Here is a 20,890-nt window from a genome sequence, read left to right on the forward strand (position 1 = left end):
TCCTCCGGTACGAAAGCCCCTTAGTATTTACCTGTTCACCAGTTATTTTAGCTAAGCAAATTTTGAAGAAACCTATGGAATAATAATACTGTTGAGGAATTTTGTGTGTGTGTGTGTGTGTGTGGTGGAGAGGAGATCAAAATCAAGAAGACTTATTTATTCCTTTTTTCCATTTACTTCAATATCAATTATGACATGAATAAATGCAAATAATACTAAGAAAAAATCCTCTATAATTCCTTCACACCTGTGGATTTGTGGCTTATTAAGGGAGTTTAACATGTGCTGCTCTCCTGGTAATCCATGAAAGCCTCATGCTAAGGTTTCCTGAAATGTAAATCTGACACAAGCTGTGAAAATTGATGGACACAATTAGCTTGTCTACTAGCATATGCTGTGCTCCGAGAATTTAAATTGGTGTGATTAATTGTGAAGCAAATGTGTGCAGACAGGCAAGCTTTAAAGAGACAAAGCGGCAGTAAAGAGTTTCAACATGGAAAAACTTGAAGCTTTACTGCATGAAATCAATTTCACCCAAATATGATAAGGAAATTAATTTTGAGACAGTTTAATCAAATAGTCTGCCATTTCAATTAATTTGATGAAAACTCTTTGTGAACTGGCTACCAGTAACAATTACATGCAAGGGTATAAACAAGTAGCCCCTGGACTGCAATTATGTTAAACAGAATGGCGAGAATGGAAAACTTAATCATTTACTCTAACTACTCGATTCAGAGTCAAAGATGACTTTAAGTGCCAGAGTCTGTCTGAAATTGACCTATGCTCTGAATTCAATGGAAATACACAATTCTATTAACTTTAAGGCAATTTCTTCAATTGCGGAGGTCATTTTCAAAGGTATTTCTATTAAGTGAATCACACTGGCAATATATATGGATTCATACATATATATATTATATATATATATATATATATATATATATATATATATAACAAAGGTTAGGCTTTAGCTTTTCTCATATTAAACTACCTCAAATCACTACTAAAGAAAATGGTATAATATAAGAGTCATTCTCTGGCATTCTCTTTAAAAATAATTGAAGGCTTATTACTCATTCCTGTCTCTCTCTCTCTCTCTCTCTCTCTCTCTCTCTCCTTCAGTATTTTTTCGCCTATGACTAAACCTCTTTCTTTTAGCAAGAGATTGTTCAGTTTGGTCTAAGAATACAAAAGGACAATAGCTTTAATGATTTCAGACAGCATGTTCCCAGCACCGCAGAAAGCAGCTGGATTTCAGCATTGAACTGATAGAGCCACAATAAACCACTTTGCCTTACAATGAAATGCTGGGTTAAAAATAAGTTATGGTCAGCGGGTAGAAATCTATAGGTCAATCTTTATCTTCACCATCTTAAAGAAGCATTCCTGAATCCGTGTGCTTATCTTACAATCCCGTTAGGGCTACAGCAGGCCTGCTAATCCCAATAAATGCATTCACTCATTTGAATGGAATAGCTGGTGCACACCATTGATTACGCATTGTTCGTTTTCCATGCTGTCTGGCTGTGCAATATCCCAGAGGACTGAAAAATCACAAATGAGATCTCTTTAATCCAATTGCGTTCTCCTAGACAGTAGTGAGATTAAATTGAAGGCAAATGGAGACTTTTGCTCAAATCTCTTGTTTCCCAAAGTTTCCTTCACTCAAAAACCAAAATGCTAGATACTCATCCCTATTTGTTCATGAATTGAGCTGATCCGGTTCTTGAGTTCAACTTACTGACTCAATGAGCCGGCAGCAGCCATTAAAAACTCACTGGAGGGGAAGATTATCAGTTCATCAAACAACTTCAATTCTAATCTGTTTCTCACACAAACCAAGTAATGCCCTGATAGCGCCACAAAGTCACAGTTCTTACAATTTGGGGAGAAATATACCTATGAATGCATACATAGTTGTCTCCGCATATTAAAGGACAGATGAAGGTATCTCAATCTAATATCTTCCACACTATACTCCCAAATTATGCTAGTATTTCTCCATGTGTCTTCTTCTAAAGTATTAAAAGAGATTGCAACACTATCAGAAACTGTGCTCCTCATATTTAGCAATGTCTACAATCATTAAGTCATTTTACTTAAACAAAAATTAGAAACATTGCTTTGACAACTGACTGATTTAATAGAGGTTATGTCATATTTATATTTTATTATAACAAATTACCAAATATGATTTTTAATTTAATAACAACAACATTGATTCTGTCATTACTTGTCATTTCAAAACTGTATGACTTTCTTCTGTGGAACACGAAGATTGAAAAGGGGAAGATACAATGAAAATCAATGGATAAAAGATGGAAATTCCTGTCTGAAGAGTAGATGAGCAACATTTACGGAAAGCAGCTTATGGCAAAAATAGTCTCATTTGTGTCTGTTTTTATAACCCATAATAATAAGAAAAGTTCTATGAGAAATAAGATAAAGTTAATACTTAAATAAATCATAATTGTGAACTCCATTAAGTCCTGTGAACTATGAAAGAGAAATCTCAGGGTATTAAAACATTCCTCCGGGATGACAATACCACCCTTCCACCCCATTTGACATTCTCCTAAGTCTATTAATGCTTCTATGAAGGATTCTTAGCCAAGTGTAACAATTAATGGTGAGGGTGTTGAATATGTCAAGAAGCAAGCCAACGTGATGTGTGGTCTTCATTAGCTGCCATTAAAAGCTTTATGCTGTGAAAGTCAAAAACAGACTGAAATAATGAGTGTCTGAGAACAGGTGCCAGAATAGAGAAGTGTCTTGATGAACTAGTTAAAAAATAAAAAGAGAGGTATGACACGTGAGAACAAACACCTGGAGCCCCTCAGGTGAAGGGACGGTGATCCTGTCAGCACATGAAAAAAGACTTGTCAGAGCTGATTTTAATTGGCTGCTTTTAAGGTGGCTGGTTGTATCTGGGAAGAAGAAAGCGCCTCTCTTCAAGAGGCAGTGGAGGTTGTGCGTATGCGAGGGAGAGCCGAGAACATCTAGACGGGAAGCAGAAACCAAAAATAAATGATCCGTTCGCTCAGAATGCTGATATGTGGCGAGAGCAAGGTAGAGAGGAAAAGAGTGAGCCGGTGTGTGACAAGAGAGATAGAGAGTGTGCAAAATAATTTAAATCAGTGTTTGTGTGAAACCATACACCCCCAAACCCCTCCCACCCAAAAAAACAACAAAAAACACACCAAAAAAAACAGGCGGTTTGAGTTTACAGGGGAGAGGAAGAAGCAAAATTGTAATTAAATCCTTCGCACCACTGTTCCACCTGACTGCCTCGTCTCGTTAAGCAATTTATAATTAACACAGCGCAGGCGAAAACATCCTCTCCGCCCTCTATGTGATATGATAACTCAAGGTGAGCAACAGGAAGGCTGTCCATCGCATGTCCAGGGGGAAGCGGGATTATTCTTAAACGGGTCTGTTCTGTATGGCTGCCTGATAACACTGGGCCCCCCTGGTTGAACAGACACCTGGTTGCCCAAATCCCAGCAGCCCTCCCCTCCGGAGCAGACCACTAATCATGTGCTATAGTGAGTTAGAGAGAGAGAGAGAGAGAGAGAGCCAGTAAGACTTGAGTCCCAAGACAGGCCACAGCTGAGCTCAAACCTGTTAAAGTCAATTATGCCAGGGACGAGTTCCAGGAGAGGAGAGCCATGGGTGAAATTAAAACCTGGCTCTTGAGGTGACAGACTGTGTGAAGGAATAATCTTATAAACACCTGAAAAATCATCAAAATAATATTAATGGCAAATTAAACACTAAGCAGTTGCACCACATTGGCATGTGGCATTTATTGCATTTTATTCAGAAAACCAGTGTTGCCCTGTGGCCCCGCTTACACCTGACATTAAAGTTGACTTGAAATAAATTCACCCTATTTTCTAAATGTATGTTATTGATCTTATTGTGAATAATTAATCCGTGCATGCTTCTTTTTTTTACCTTGTATTCATTCAGATCTGCCTCTATCCAATCGACAACTGACACATAGAACCAAGACCCCACGCTACATTTCCATATGTTTTCCAAATTCGACTTCACTCGGATGTACATCACACTGAGGAAAAGAAAGATCTGTCACTGTTTCATTGTGACTAAGATGAGTTTCATATCTGGATAGATTTTTTAGCCAGACTGGATTTACACCTGCATTCTAAGTGTGATCAGAGATCCGAAAGAGCACATTGTCACTTCAGTCAAAGCCACTAGAAGGCAAGCCTGCAACCTTTAGCCAAAAAAAAAAAAAAGCGTAACGGCTAATGCTAACACAGGTACGCTGGGAAGGAGACCAGAGGCAGGGTTTTTTTAATGGCTGTCAATGAAGAAGAGGCTTCACTACACTGAATAAACAGCTTTTTTGAGGAAATAGCTTATTTTAATTAATCAACAGTCTGTCCCACAAATCTGTACCAAGTTTTATGCTAAACAATACTTTTGTTGGAATGTCGCCACAGGTACAGTAGGACTCATTTATGACATTACCATAGTATTTAATAGTAATATTGAGTGATATTGTATATTGTCTAAAAAAAAAGTAAAAAAAATAAATAAATACTGATGTTATGATAAGACTTGAATTGTAATGACTAGTGCATGTACCTGTATGCATTTGACACTGATATTGCATTCTAATGAATAAAGAGAAAATGAATAATTTAATTATAAATATTGTGTTATATTGTATGTTGTTCAAAGAAAATCAAAAATGAAGTGTTCTTTCTTATCTCTGCCAGGTTAGACTTATAATGATTTATGACTGCTGTGCCTACTGATGATTTAACGCCTTTTAATTAATGATGGTAATAAATACATATCATTTTAATGAATTATTATTATATGTACTAAATTACAATTAAGTTTTTTTGCGCCCTGCAGTGACACGTACTTTGCAGCTCATAGAGATAATCACACTTTTTCCGCAGTAAAGCACATTTTACAAACAATGCGGTCCTACTGTATGTTTAGCGATATAACACTAAATATAGAACATTTATTCACAAGACCAACAGCCTAATCCACAAGAAACGGGTTAATGTAAACTATAACTGACTACATAAAACTTGAACGGCGGGCACTGAAGTAACTGCCATTACATGATAGGATAAGGTGCCTCACGTGATCATTTACACCTGACTTTTAATGTGGTCAAGGGTAATACAATTGTGATCCAATCACAGAAAACATGTTAATGTCAGGTGTATATATGGCCTATGAATATTGCAATTAGGACCACGGCATTCTTTTAAGAACAAACATGTGTTCTTTATATGTAAATTAGGCACCTTATAGACTGTGGCAGCAGTCTATAGCCTATTAAACTGTTCAGACACAAAGAGTAGTCCATACAAATAGGGCTGGTACTATGTTGATATGGGGGAACTCTCCGTGTTGATTATTCTCGTATTTGATACTATGCATTGTGCTGTGTTATGCTTTAGTGTTAAAGAAAATGTCTGTAAACGTAATAGACATTGTTCTGGTAGAAAATGACCAGTATTGAGAACAGGCGCGCTCAACTCCCAAATCATTTATGGGTGCGAGTAGTAAAAAAGTTATCAAAAATAAAGATGAAAAACCGCACTCTCAAGGTATAATTTCATAAATGTATTGTAACCATGTCCACACAGACGCGTTTCGGCCTAAGCCATCATCAGTGTGTACTGTGGTTACAATACATTTATGAAATTATACCTTGAGAATGCGTTTTTTTCATCTTTATTTTAGAAAGTACCATTTCTGTTTTTTCTTTTGGATTTTCAGTGTATATGGTGAGAGTTTGATAAAAAAAAATCAGTTGGCCATCTAAAATTCCAGACAGTGTGTTCATTTATTACACAAGGTTTTTAAAATGGCAGGTTTTCTAAACTAAAAATTAAAGGATAATTCCGGTATTTAGCACTTTGAGTCTCTTTTCTGGTTTGTTTTGGATGATTTCAATCCGTGTTATTTGCTATAGTGGAACTATTTTTTCAGATACCTCACAACCACGTATAAACTTCCGCTCGATATTTGAGTCTGAAGCGCAGTAATATCAACGAGCAATGAGTCCTCCAACAGAAATCAATGGGATTTAAAAAAAATTCTAAAATGTCTGTGTCCACCACTCTAGTTCATCCAAAACAAACCAGAAAAGAGACTCAAAGTGCTAAATACCGGAATTAACCTTTAATTCATCAAATGCTAAAAGCTTAGGAAAAGAGCCAATGAGAAGGAATGCAGTTTTTTTATATCAATCTTTTTCTGAAACCACTTACAATGTAAAAGCCAAGGTGAACAGTTGGATCAGCTTAAAAAAATTACTTCAATTGGTAAGACCTAAAGAAATTACGTTTTCTCAACTTAAATTATCACGTTTTTCATGATAAAAAGTGATAATTTAAGTTGAGAAAACTTAATTTCTTTAGGTGTTACCAATTGAAGTAATTCTTTTAAGTTGATCCAACTGTTCACTTTTTACAGTGTAGATATTGTCAAACCTGTTGTCAAAACATGTGTACACACATGAACAAGGCCTTTCGCCCTTGTATATATGCCTTGTTGCAAATTGCCCGGTGCAAATCACGATCAGATTGCACAAACATGCTCAACTTTGTGTGTTTGCACCATTATAAATTTGCATAATTCTTCTAGGCCTTAAAACAACACAGACACTGCTTGTGAATAAATTATGCTATCAGCAGCCGCAACTCATTCTCAGTGAAATCTCCTTAAATACTCTTAGAATGAGGGCAGAGAGGAATATTTGCTTTCTGAGCACATTTTTAATGTTATATGAAATTAAACTGTCAAAATGAAGTCCTCATTCAATTTTTATAGGCTAAGCATGTCCATTAAAGCTTAAACAAACGACACTCAGATTCAGCTAAATAATAAGACTCACAAGCAAATGTCTAAAATATTGAGATAATTCTGAGGTATGATAATGTGGTCTAAGTGCTTTAACAAAACGGCAGTTTTATTTTAAAATGTATACATAATTTCCATAAAATTAGAAACCCAGTAAAAAGGTTGCCTGAATAAAAAATAAAAATAAAAATAGCAGTAGCGGGAATAACTGGCCTATCCTAAGACTTCCAGCTTTAATATGACATTTCTCACAAGAAATATCCTTGTATGAATGAAACAAAAATAAACTTCTAAATCTAAAAAAAAAAAAAAACAGAGTCTCATATTAATAATTGGGAGTTTCATTTAAAAAAGAATGAAAGCATATTTAGCGTGTAAAAATAAAAATACAATTATTTTGGAGTAAAGGAGTAAAGTTTTTTTTTTTTTTGCTTTTTCTTACAGCAATGCTGAATGTACACGTTTCATTTTGCATTTATATTTAAAATTAAATCTTCATTTTCATTCTCTCTATAATCTGAATGTCAATAGGAGCATGTGTGACCTTTAAACCGTGGCATGAACGGACTGAGCTGATTACACAGTATGAGAATATCATTATCATTTCCCGAGTACATTTTCCCTCTGCTCAGAAATAAAGCTTTGATATGCATGTTTTATAGTTTTGGTTAACCTTTATAAGATGTGAGAAGGCTATTCTGGACCAAATGAGACAAAATTAGAGCTTGCCATCAAGCATCAGCACAAGAACAAAAAGAAAAAAAAAATGTAATTGGTTGCCATTTCTCAGCAAACAATGAGTATACAGAGCAATAATCCACAATAAATGTAAAGCCAATAATTTGTCTACAAACGGATAAACAAGTCTCTCATTCTGTCTTTTTTTGTTGTTGTTGTTGTTGTTGTTATTTATAGGCAAATTCTAATTTTAAATGCAAACTCCCCAATTAGCTACTGAGAAAGTATCAATGCCAATAAGAGTGGTCTGCAGGTGAGCCCCCAAATCCTTGAGAGAGTTCACGGCCGCTGGCATACAGCCAGATAGACTGTTTCTTCATGGCTGACTTCCCCCATTGATCTGACTTCTGTATTAGTGAATGGAGGATTAAAGTGTAACCCTTAATGCACATTTCCTGATCCTTTTTGTAGAGTTTTGCATGACAGGATAAATTCAGGATGGAGAACACAGCTAAATATAATATTTTGGCCTACACTAAGGATGGTTCATAGTCCTTCCCAACAACTGCAAACAACAAAATCTCAGTATTGATCTATACGAACTTGAGTGACAATCAAATTGGTAAACAGGATTGGAGTTTACAGCAGAAAACTCTTACTTCAGTTTTCTAGTGGACTCGCATTGATTGCTTCAGGTCAAAAATACATGCTGTTTTAGTTATTGGGAGTTTTGGAAATGAAATGGCATGACATGTGTTTGCCCTCCTTTGAGGAAAAGATATGTCAATATAAACCTTCACATTCCTGCATATTACATCACACATCATATTTTAAAGCATTATGAACTGATTTATGAGCGACAAGAAGTCTGAACAGAAATATTGATCTGCACTTCAGAAGCAGAGAGGAGAATAGGTTAAAAAATAACTAAAAATGCATGACTTAGGTGTTTTGAGACAGATGTAAAAGCACATGGAAGGGGGAAGAGAAAATCTCCTAACTCCAGCTGTTACTCCTTCCATTCACTAGGAAGGAGACGATGCACTGCAATCAGAACAATCAATACAAGCCAAGTGTTGCAATGCTTCCTGAAAGGCAAGTGTCATAGTTTTGATTACTAGTGACCCCTGGGTGGGTTGTGAGACCTATAGTAACTGACTATCCTTTGAGTTGTCTCTGATGGTCTGCACATCATTTTACTGGGCTGTTCTCTGAGCAGTGACCCTGCTGAGGAAGAAGTCAGAGGCCATGTACTCCTGCAGTTATGCTCATAATTATACAGTGTCAGAGGTTTGAAATCGAATACTGCAATTTTCAGAGTTCCCCTGACAGGTGCATCATGCTTTTAAATGTCATCATAATGTTTTATACTCTGGAACTGAGGAAACTCTCTTCAAAACGTTCTCCTGATTGTATCATCATGACCTTGTTAAAACTGACTTCACATTTTTATTTGATCAACATGGCAACTGAATGTCCTTGTGTTTACTTGTACAGCAAAATAAAAAGTGTTATATATTCTTTTTTCTTTGTTTTCCAATAATTTTTTTTAAACAACCTTAAAACGAGATACATTTATTTGAAAAAACTACACAAGATATTAAAACTCTGTCTCTCTCTATATATATATAAATACCTAGTTCTGGTATGAAAGTCTAGATGGCGCAGGCTGATAAGTCTTTGACTCATTTGGTAGCTATCACATCATTATCTTCATGGCACAGCTGATTGGTTGCTGTTGCATCAGTGCGCTTTCAAAAACCCTCCCCCTTCCCCAGCTGCACCTGTATACAGTAGATCTGCTACGGGGATTCATTAATGTATGTTACATGTGGAGCAGCAGCAGCATGTCTTACATGCTCACTCACAGCAATGTCTGTGAAGGCATTGGCAGTAGAAAGTCTTGGTACTTGCTCTGCAGCAGCAGCGTAGCAGATCTATTCCACCAAGACCAAATACATTCACATTGCCATATCCATCACCAATCTCCATTACCATGCCAATCTCTATTACCATACCAATCTCGCGAGAGTTGTCATGACAGAAATACAGTATATTAGCCTGGCAAGCCAGACCTACATCAAGATGTTAGGTCTGGAAACTCACCATAGACACGGCTCAATCCGAGGGGCGGGATAAACGGCTGTCTTTCAAATTCCCTCTGCACGCAATAGGACAGCGCTACAACCAACCAGAGCATTTTCCCAACAGCTGAGCTAACGTTAGATGATAGATTCAACTTTTGCCATATCTGACAGGCAAAAAAAAGCATTTCTAAACAAACGTGTCGTAAATACTTCACCTTTGGCTTATAGTCAGAAGTTACGCTGTTTGCGTAGATCACGGAGCACGCAGTGACAACCGCGCCCACTACGGTCACATATTATGACGGTCACAGAATCTGGTGTAACACCGGCAAAACTACGAACACATCTTCCTTTTTAAAGAATGACTTAAGTGCCGTTCTTTGCTCTTTTCTCAAAGAAAAACTTAACTCCAAGTCCTCCAGAGTCGCGGCCAAAGCCGATTCGAAAGACTGTTCGCCAGCAGCCATTCTTTGTTTTCAAGACAGGGAACCGTCACATCTCTGTCGTCATTATGTTAAGCCCGCCCCGCCTACTCTATACGCGTTGTGATTGGCCTGACCCAATTTGGGTTTTTGCAGCTAGAAGGTCTATTGAGAGTGTCTAGACCCACCTGGCTGCAAAATACATTTTGCTGCCGCTAGGGTGCGTCTAGATTTCTAGGCTAACAGTATATATTAGTGTTGTCAAAAGTACCGACTTCGGTACCAAGTCAATACTGACATTTAAAAAATGTGATGTTTTGAGCGCTGTTTGATCATTATAGCCAATCACAGATATTTCAGATGAGCGTGTGAACACAAGGGCCAATCACAGGTGTTTACGATTCCGCTCAACAGCGCTCAAAGCATTACATTTTTTAGTACCGAGTTGGTACCGAAGTCGGTACTTTTGACACCACTGGTATACATACATATATATACATAATTACATACATATGTAACATTTAAATAAATTAAAAGGCTTTGCTATTTTTTATTGATCAAGAAAGCAGAGAACGGATAGATAATTGAGGAAAAGGATATTATTGAAATGGAATTAGGGCACAATGCAGGCCAGATTTGAACCTGCATCATCCACATCATGCTTCAAGCACATAGGCCATGACTCCAACAAACAGATGATTTTATTCAAAACAACATATACAGTAAATGGCAGGAACAGTGTTAAACAAGTGGCCCTGGAGCAAACTGACAAGACATCTATAGGTCAATTCACATTGCACCTAAAGACAGCAACATATGCTTTGTTGGATCAGTGTGTTACCCTTGTCAGCATCTGTTGGCATTGGTCAGAGCTTGTTTGCTGGGTCATTGAATGTCTAAGAGGTGGCATACTATAATCGGGTCATTGTTCGTGATTGTCTGCATTTGTTTGTGCAGTGTGAATTGGCCTAAAGAAGGACCTCTGCTAAAAAAAACTACTAATTACTAATATGAGACAGTGTTGAGACTGATGAACCACACAATGACTGTCAATCATCTCTCCCAGTGTGTGCTGATTTCGGGAGGCTGCTGTCTGTTTTCACACCGCCGTAGGATATGAAGATCTCAACAATGCTTCAGTCCCTTATCAAAGGCGACGGGCACGGCTGCCGGACGCCCCTCTGACCTTCCCTGCTGCTGGGCCTATTACGCAGCAATTAGCAGCTGTGGCCTGCTGTGGCCAGGAGGACAGCTGCTGCACCCACATGACAGTAATTCAATAAGAGCTCCCCGCAGGGCGCGAGAGAACATGAGAGCACCTCTCTCTCACACCTTCTAGAGAGATATACACACTGAGTGGGCTCCTTCAATGGGAAACATTGACCCTGTGCCATGAAGATGTGTGGAGGCAGCAGGAAATATTGCTGAGCTTTGCCATATGGCTGATTGGATTTAGTTTTGGGCGAATTGGATTAAAGGCTCGTCAGAAATGATGCAAACTCTTTAGCATGATGATGGCCGACAATCGGGAGAGAGGAATTATGTCATAATTGTATTATTCACAAATTCATTATTATGATCAAGGCTGTAGCACACAAATTTATGGCTAAACCTCTTTGCCGTTTGGTGGAGTAAGATAGATGCTCGAATGGTTTCGAGGGAGAGAGTTCATTGCCAACATAACAGGTGACAATACAACTACATCATTTAAACATGTAAAAAGATATGAGTGTTTTCAACGACTCCTGATAAAAACAAATTTTTTGTGTTGTAAATGTGCTCTAAAATCCTCTTCAAAAGATTGTAGTTATTCCACTGGGAACTTCTACCATAATCCAGGGTAATTATTGACATTAATGACTACTAAACAGCACTTGTGTGAAGAAAAGGCAAAACAAAGGAAACCGAAACACAAAAGCAACCTCTGCAATAGTGCATCTGGGTAAACACACAAGAAATTGCTCAATAAATCACCGCCCTCCTTCGGAGCTGGAGGCAAAGCTTATGATGTGTCATTTCGGCAGTCTTTTCATCAGTAAATATGAGGGCTCCTTCAGTGAGGAGTATCTCCATCAAACTCCTCACAACACTCCAACAACTTCCGTCTGATTGCTCACATTCAATGTAAATGTACAGAAAAAAAAATGCAGGAGATGAGCAGAAAGTCTTTTTGTCTTCAGCATGATAAATGAAGAGGTGACAAGTAAGCCTTGAGCTTTGGGTTTACCTATGCAGGAGTTTCTATGTGTGTGCGCGTGTCAAGGATTGAGAATGTGGTGTGAATATGAAAGAAAAGGGGGGGAACAGTAAAGGAAGAACTGCAAAGCATGCATAAGGAAAACAAATGGTAACTCATATAGAATGATACTCAGGAATATTTATCTCTGTTTGATTGATGTAGGATTAGGGATGGGGGTAATGTATGATAATATATTACTTCAATAAATGCAAAAAATATACAGCTTTGACCTCTTAAAACAGAGTATATAGTGAGTATTTCAACTTTTGCATGGCACAATGAATGTAAAATAATCTTTTTTTATGTCATGGGACTGACCGATGTCCTAAAATCATAACGCTAATAGATGCACCACATCACTGAAAGTATGTGGACAATAATTAATGGGATTACTTATTTAAGATACACCAATTACTTAAATCTTCATTAAATCAAACATACATTCAAACAACCCCCTTAGACAAACATGTTTAGCATAATGGGGCCCTTTTATGTTCCAGCATGACAATATGATGTGGAAGAACCCAACTGGCCTCCACAAACCCAGACCTGAAGCCCACTAAAAACCTCTGGGATGATTAGGAATGGCGAATTTGGGCAAGAACCCTTTAACCGACATAACTGCTTGACCTCACTGGTGAATCAGAATGAGAGCAAATTCCTGCATCCATGTTTCAACATATTGTGGAAAACCTTGCTAAAAGATATTTTGACCACATAACCTTCATAGAAGAGACTAATGCCCTATATAATGCCCATAAAATGTTCAAAAAAGCACATTTGGTTGGTATTTATGGGTCCACATTAGCCTGGCTCCTCCTACGCACTTCCGCTCAATCTTCATTTTCCTTCAGTACTCAGTCTGGGTTGGCGGTATATGCGTGGGTTTTCTCCGGCCAAATTTTACCGGTCCAATCAGCAAACAGAGGGAGTGGCTGAAAACGATGACGTTGAGTTTGTGTGCTAGTTTGAGTTGTAGGGTTACGTCACGACCAAACATTAGCGATTGGTTATGGCAGATCCAGAGTGGCTGTTTTAAACTTCAACAGAGTACCCGTCTTCAAGGAAGTTAACGCTTGTCAATGGAGAGTGGCCAGACTCTCTGTACAAATGAAATGTACAAGAGTCTGGTAGGACCAGGCTAGGTCCACATATGCATAACACAAGAGTCATAAACACATTTGGGGAATTTACATTGAATCTTGAGTGATATTGTAATACTTAATTTCTGAAAAAAAAAAAAAAGTCAAGTTATTTGTTACATGATGCTTTAATATTGCAACCCCAATGATTCCAATATGTTAAATGGACACCCAAGGAAGTAAAATCTGCCATCATTTACTCCCCCAACCCCATGTCGTTCTAAACCTGTATGACTTACTTTCTTCTGTGGAACATAAAAATATATATATTTTGAATTATGGTAACCAAACAATTTTGATGAATATTGATTTCCGTTGCAAATAGACGCTAGACGTTTCTCAAAATATTTTCTTTTATGCTTCACAGAAGAAATAAACTCATAAAGGTTTGGAATGACATAAGGGTGAATAAATGATAACAGAATTTGCTATTTTTTGGTGAACAATCCATTTCATGAATAGATGGTATCGGTGGCATCATTGATTGATGTAAATCTCAATGCTAATACACTATATCATTATTACTTACACTAGTATTACTTATTCAGATATAAACTTAGAGTTCCAAAATGTTCTATAAAAAGAAAATAGAGACTAAGATTTACATTTGTAAAAACCTACAGGATGCATCAGCTTTAGTGTGCTCAACATTTATCTTCAGATTTACCTTGAAAAATCCCACAAAATATAATTACATTTAGCCAGCAGGCATGACTTAGTGAAACTCGTTGGGCTAAAAGTATACAGGAGTTTGGATTACATCTAACCTTGACTTCACCTAAAGAACTCTGAGAAATTCAGACAGCAAGCATCTCCACGGGAGCAATGCATTACTTAATCAACTGATAACAAAGCCAGATAGGGTCTCAATTCCATTAGGGACTAAAATAACTCTCCAAGTTCTTGTTTGTGCCTTTGAGTTAGTGGAGATATGTGCAAGGTCCAGAAGGGAGGGACTGAGCTCTTAATGAGGTCTTCTGTTAGATGTGTCAGCAGAACCAGACAGCGAGAGTGAGAGTGCTGGTATTATTACAGGCATTTTATGATGTTGATAGTCTCACGATTAGCTCTAGATGTAACACAAGTCAAATAAACACAGGTGTTCGCTGTCCGCACGGAGACTCCTCTGGAAGACCGTTTTAATGAGTGTGAGTGCTAAATTAATGACAAAAACAACAGTTGTGCTGTCTGCTTTACCAGAATGATCTAACCATTACGTCCAAATATACTCTCTGATCATTTTTTGCATTCGCTACGGCACAACAGCTCCACTCAAGTGTTGAAAAGCAAAGCAGCATGTTTTTTTTTCCCTGTTAGATATCATCTCGGCTGGCGTTATCTCTCAACAATTGAGGATACAGTCGGAAATGGAGCAACTTGGATCAACAGCAATGAACTGGTGGCTGTTGTTAATAAATAATGCAATCAAGTGCTTAATGCACTGAGGGAATACACAGCCCGCAGTGATCGGAATAGGCCTAATAATTGAAAAGCCAACAAGTATTTCCATAATGAAAAGCAAGAGATACAGAAGGGCTAGTTTAATCTGCTCTTTAGCTCTTTTACTGTATGTTGAATACAAGCTACTCTGGATTAAATGGCTCACTCTTAATGCTAACACTTGAATAAAAGGGCACTTTAGACATCTTAAACGGTAACTTTTTCACATAACAAATCCTTGCTGTTCTTCAGCCTGTTGCCCTTTAAAGACCTAAGAGACAAAATGCAAGAAGGTCAGAACATTTAATTTATACAGAGCTAATTTATTCAGACCTGAAGCAAACCCTGCTCACTTCCGTGTTCTAAAACTCTTCAACCAGACTAAACGTGATGCGTAATAGAACTTATTGAATGTTTAATATAAGACTACAGCTATGTGGAGCAAGATTGTGAAGTAATGACTGAGATTTCATAGTGGGCACAACAGCACAAATAGGAACTAAGCAGCTATTTAAATTGTCTGTTTGTCGCCGTGGTTAGGACAAGAAAGTTTGTTAAGAAAGCATTACTTAATTGTTTTGGGCCTGTTTAAAACTAATTTAGATTTGTACAGTAAATTCCCCTAATAGCTGATTAATTAATAAAAAACACAATAAAACATACAGTATATTAATATAATTTATGCACTGCCTTAACATAGTTTATGGTCAGAGATTTTACAAAAAAAAAAAAAAAAGAAAGTAACACTTTTATTTAGTTAGGATGCATTCATTTGATCAACAGTGGCACTAAAGACATTTAATGTTTATATTTTTATTTTTATTTATATTATAATTATATTTCTTTCTTTTTTTTTACTTTCTACTCAAATAATTCTGGAAAAAAATTTACCATGGTTTTCACAAAAAGCAGCACAACTGTTTCAACACTGTTTCAATCAGCATATTAGAATGAAAATTCAGTTTTACCTTCACACGAACAAACTACATTTTAAAATATAATAAAAAAGAAAGCATTCTTACAATTCAATTTAAAATAAATATTTAACAACATTCCTGTTTTTACTGTATTTTTTAAATAGATTCCCAGTAACCTGATACTAAAATGTTGAGAAGGTCTCACTAAGAGGAATTCAGAAAAATCTGTTGACAAATACCTTGAAGAAATACTCTAAATCATTGTCATTTTCATTCTCTTATCAAATATTTTTTTATATGATAAAGAACAGAGAAAATAATATTTGATGATTAGATCTAGAGAGCAGGAGAAAAACTGAAGAACCTAAACCTTTTGATTGTTCAAGCTCAAATTCCCATAACTGTCAATGTCAATTTCAGTTTGTCCTCCACAAATGTTCTGATTAGGCTCTGATTACACTCACAGCACAAACTCTTATCAACGCTCATCTCAACTATATCCAAAACACCAAATGACTCATTTTTGACCAGAATAGAAGCCCATTTTAAAAATAACAGGCTGAAAGTCAATGTGACATCTCCAATCACAAACATGTCAGACGCAGATGACTCCAGACACAACATGTTGTCATCTGTCTACCGTGAGTGACTCTTTTATGTGATCGCGGTGGACAGCCACCTAGACGAGACAGGAGGAGACATTATCAAGCTTCCTTCGATTCGTCGGGTCGCCTGCCGCCAACGACACTGTAGCGGTGCAGTGAAGTAACTGAGGGGTAAATTCAATTGGAGGAGGGTTAGGTGACAGGTTCAATCAGTCACCACCTGATTGTGCCTTTTCTTAGATTGAGGTCTGGAGGGAAGATGAAAAATAACACAGTAATTTATTTCAGAAGCATTGCTATTTGGTCTCTAAAAAGTGCCAATGTCTCGAAAGCCCAATGGCAAATAGAAAGCAAGATGTTCACTCAATGATTGAATTTATGAATCAACATTTCTTTCCGGCTTTGAGATAAATACCAACCATCCTCATTGCTGCAAACAACTCCACTTTAAAGCGCTTTCAGGGTTTCTGCAGGTATCTTCAAATTAAATGTAATGCTTTTTAATGCCTTTAATGCCATTTTTAATGCCAATCACGACCCATGACTAACCACGGATATGATATTATCTATTTTTTTTTCTTTCGTTTTTTTATTGCTGTCAATCGATTTAAAAAAATGTACTCGATTAATCACAGATTTTAAAGAGTGTCACTGTTGCACCAAGTATCACATTACTTATTTACTTGATATTTTAATGGTTTTATTTTGGTCCATCTACATCTACACTGATATGATGACGATACTATGTTAAAATTGCTGAACACCACAATATGGAACACAAGCATGTTTTTCTCAATGTAAATTAAAATGTAAAAAGTTAGGGGGGTTCGGGGGCATGCCCAGAAAATGTGGATTTCTCTGACCTACATGTGCAATTTAAGACTTCTGAAGGACAAAAAAAGGCCTTCTCTACTGTGCGACAGAGAGTTGCGTGGTTATGACGCAATCGTTAGCCTATTTTTACAAAAACTGCTTCTACGGGGCCATAACGTAAGCCTTTTATACATAATTTTATACATTATTTCATCTTTAGAAATAGATAATGATGTAAAGCCTCAGATGTAAATTTATTCGCTGTCAAAGTGACGCCAAAATGAATGGGAGTCAATGGAATGCTAACAGCAGGTGATGGTCTGCTAATCAATGGCGGCCCCCGGGGAAGCTTCAGTTTTTTCTGAAAGATTACCCCCTTGGTTCACACCGCCGCGAGAGCGTCAAACTGGCCGGAAGTCATTCATTTTCAATGAGAGCTGGCGGCGAGCTCCGGAGAGGGCGGCGCGGCGCGTCTTGGACGTTGAGAGCGGCGAAGAGAGTTGAAGTCAGGTCAACTTTATGGTAATAAGCTATGACGCGGTTCGGCACAACCAATCAGAATGTAGAAGTCCTCCACCTGAGAGAATTCCAGAGAACGCAATCCTGTAAACATTGGTCTACTTCGATCTACGTCAGAGCATCAGAGCGTCTTTCTCCGGAGTCGTTGGCAGGGCGGCGAGAGCGAATTTTGCCGCTCTCGCCGGCGGCGGTGTGAACGTACAGTAAATTTTCTTCAAAACAATCTAAATTTTTAATGCCTGTAGGATTAAGATGTAATGCTTTTTAATGCCATTTAAGGCCTTCATTTTCGCAAAATCCATTTAATGACTTTTAATGCCCCGCGGAAATCCTGGGTTTTGAGGGAGATGGTTTTTACAAAATCCGTAAGATGCCAGGTGCAGTGTGGAAATCTTTACATGCCATTCTGCTAGATTCACTCGCTTTATGTCCAAGGTAAATCCACTGAATTCACACAGAGACTGGATGTTCACAGGGTATTTCGATATTTTAGAAAGAAATAATACCACTAAAGGATGACCATCAACAGCTTTGATGAACGAAACCCCAAGGCAACTGACAGGATTAAACAAAACCTGCTTCATTCTGTGCACTGCATGTCAAGACAGAGGAAATAGGATAGATAGAGAGTGTGTGCTTCAGATAAGCATACTGAGATTGAACAATGTATAGTATAAAACACTGTTATCCGGAACACTGCAGTTGACAGTTCAGATGATAAAAATATCAGTGAACTCTGTCAGAACTGTAAGGGAAAACACATACAGCACACTGGCATTACAATAATGTTTAGACAGAATTAGCTTTGTATTGTACAGAATTTGCTTATTTGGCGGCAGTCATACATTTCACAACGAATTTGCATCAATAAATCAAAATGTCACATGCATAATATTTTATTTCACAAATCTTTTTAAGGCGCTTCTAATGGGAATCACCTAATAGAGTACAACAGTCAGGTTTTGGAAGAATCCCATTCATCTTCTCCAGAGAAATCGAGTTTTAACGATTCTGTATAAATCTTTCAATAGAGAGCTACATGAACTCTATGATTGCTAAGCAACAATATACAGTAACTTCTACAAGCCATTTGTATATATAAAAAAAAAAAAATCTTTGAAAAAAAAAGTGTAGTAGCCAAATTCCTGTCGAACACTATCCATAATCCTGAATAAATATAGACCAATCACTTACCCTTCCCAGCAATGTACAGGTTTTAATATTTAGACCACTTCAATTATTGATTGAGTTTCAACCAGTATAACAGAAAGTGTTTATAAAACAAATTGCCTACCCTACCTTTAACTAATGTAGTTAACAAATGAAACCTTCTTGTTTTTATATTTCACTCAATACTTTTTGGGATGCATAGTTCATTGCCTCATTCAATAAGTTATTTTAATTATAGTTTTTTGTCTTTTGCTTCACATCAAAGTATGACTGTACAGACTGTAAAAGTCTGTAAACTGGTGAAAATAGCAAAGGTCCAGTTATCTTTGCTTATGCTGAGTCATTATGTGAACTCACAACGGAAACCTAAGCCCAGTGCACATCCAGGTGAGTGCAGGAAGTAGAAGCAAGTAGCATAAGCATAATCGTTTTCACATGAGCTCAGATTATTTGCCTTGTGTGCTGTTTAACTTGCAGATTCAGTGGTTTTCTTTCAAGCTCAAAGCAATCATTAAATAAATTAGAAAGCGCAGGTCAAGAAGCGTTTCTGCTTTGTCCCTTACAATCTTCAAATTGTAGCTGGTATTTTCATCCACTTTTTTTTATTAAAAAGCTGTTTTATTTAATCGTAGCTGCTCATTGTGGGATCCACAGCATCATGGGAGACTTTAGAAGTATCTCATACAACTTAAGCACAAGTGAAAACAACTCAAGCAGAACTCCTAACAGCACACCGTAGTTTGACATGAACCTCATGATGGTCTGCGACGCCGACCTGCTGTGCTCTTCTCTCTCAATCATCGATTGAATGAAACACGAGCACATCTTAGAAAACCATGTAGTATATCAGCCATGATTTTTTGGATGCAGTCTGAATTTAACTAAAAGAAAACCAGACTTTTTGCTGTCTTCTGACTGTACTTCAATACTGTAATCATAACTGAAACATGAGCACATTTGGACTACATTAGTCATCATTTATTGACAGGAAACAACAATGATGTCTTGACTGTAAATTTCAGCATTAAATAAATCAATGAAATAGCCTGATTAAAACGTCATTGACAAAAAAAAAAAAAAAAAAAAAAAAAAAAAAGGATTACATTTATTGTAAGTTGCCATCGATAGTGGATAATAAATGTATTTGAAGGTAACAATGTTGTGCTGTTGAGGCTCGCGTAACCTCACAATTAGAAATCTAAACAAATGAGCAAGCACACACAAAATAAACTCTGCCTATAAAAATCTAAATGTTTTTTATATTTTTAACATAATATGATACAGTAAAGCAACCTCACACGATGAGTGTTGTTTCCTGAATACCATCACGATTGAAAATGTGACATTGATTTCATACAACAGTTCAATAAACAGTTCAAATTAAGTCCCACATTTTTGTTTCAGCAGCGAAAATAGTTTCAAACAAAGATCACAGCAGAAGCTTCACAGCTTTAAAGGTGCAGATTTAAATATATCAAAGCTGACTGAACACTGATGAGAATATTGCTTCAAAATTAATTATATTTACAAAACACACACACACACACACACACAATTCCGGACTAGCAACTTTTTTACTCGGACAAGTGAATGACCGAAGGACAAGCACATGAAAAGGCTTAAGGTCGAGCTCTGTGTTATCTGTTACTTTTAATAAATGCATATGCCCGTGTAGTAATTTAAGTAAGTATTCCTATAAAATGGTATACCAGACTTTCAAAGATAGAATCTGATAAAGCTCAGGCACTTAATCTTGATTATTTACAAAATGGCAAGAAAATGAACAGGATGGAAATAAAGATCTAAAGTTATATTCTCATACAAATTTCTGTAATTGTATCCACACACACAAAAAAAAGGCCTCAACTATAAGAAAATGAATAGACTTCGGATTTGCAGGCAGCTTGTTCTATTCCCTCCAGTATTAAAAAAACAACATAGAAACATTACACATTAAATTGCTGTCTCAGCAATGAAGCCAAGACTAGATGGCC

General features: G+C 37.1%; 1 protein-coding gene across 4 annotated transcripts in view; it reads right to left on the bottom strand.

The window, feature by feature from the left end:
* Window positions 1-20,890, bottom strand: part of thsd7ba (thrombospondin, type I, domain containing 7Ba) — a 202,573-nt gene that overhangs the window by 169,498 nt on the left and 12,185 nt on the right. The gene's annotated exons all lie outside the window — the stretch shown is intronic.

Source organism: Rutilus rutilus, assembly GCF_951802725.1.
Source record: "Rutilus rutilus genome assembly, chromosome: 10".
In the NCBI taxonomy this organism is placed as follows: Eukaryota; Metazoa; Chordata; class Actinopteri; order Cypriniformes; family Leuciscidae; genus Rutilus; species Rutilus rutilus.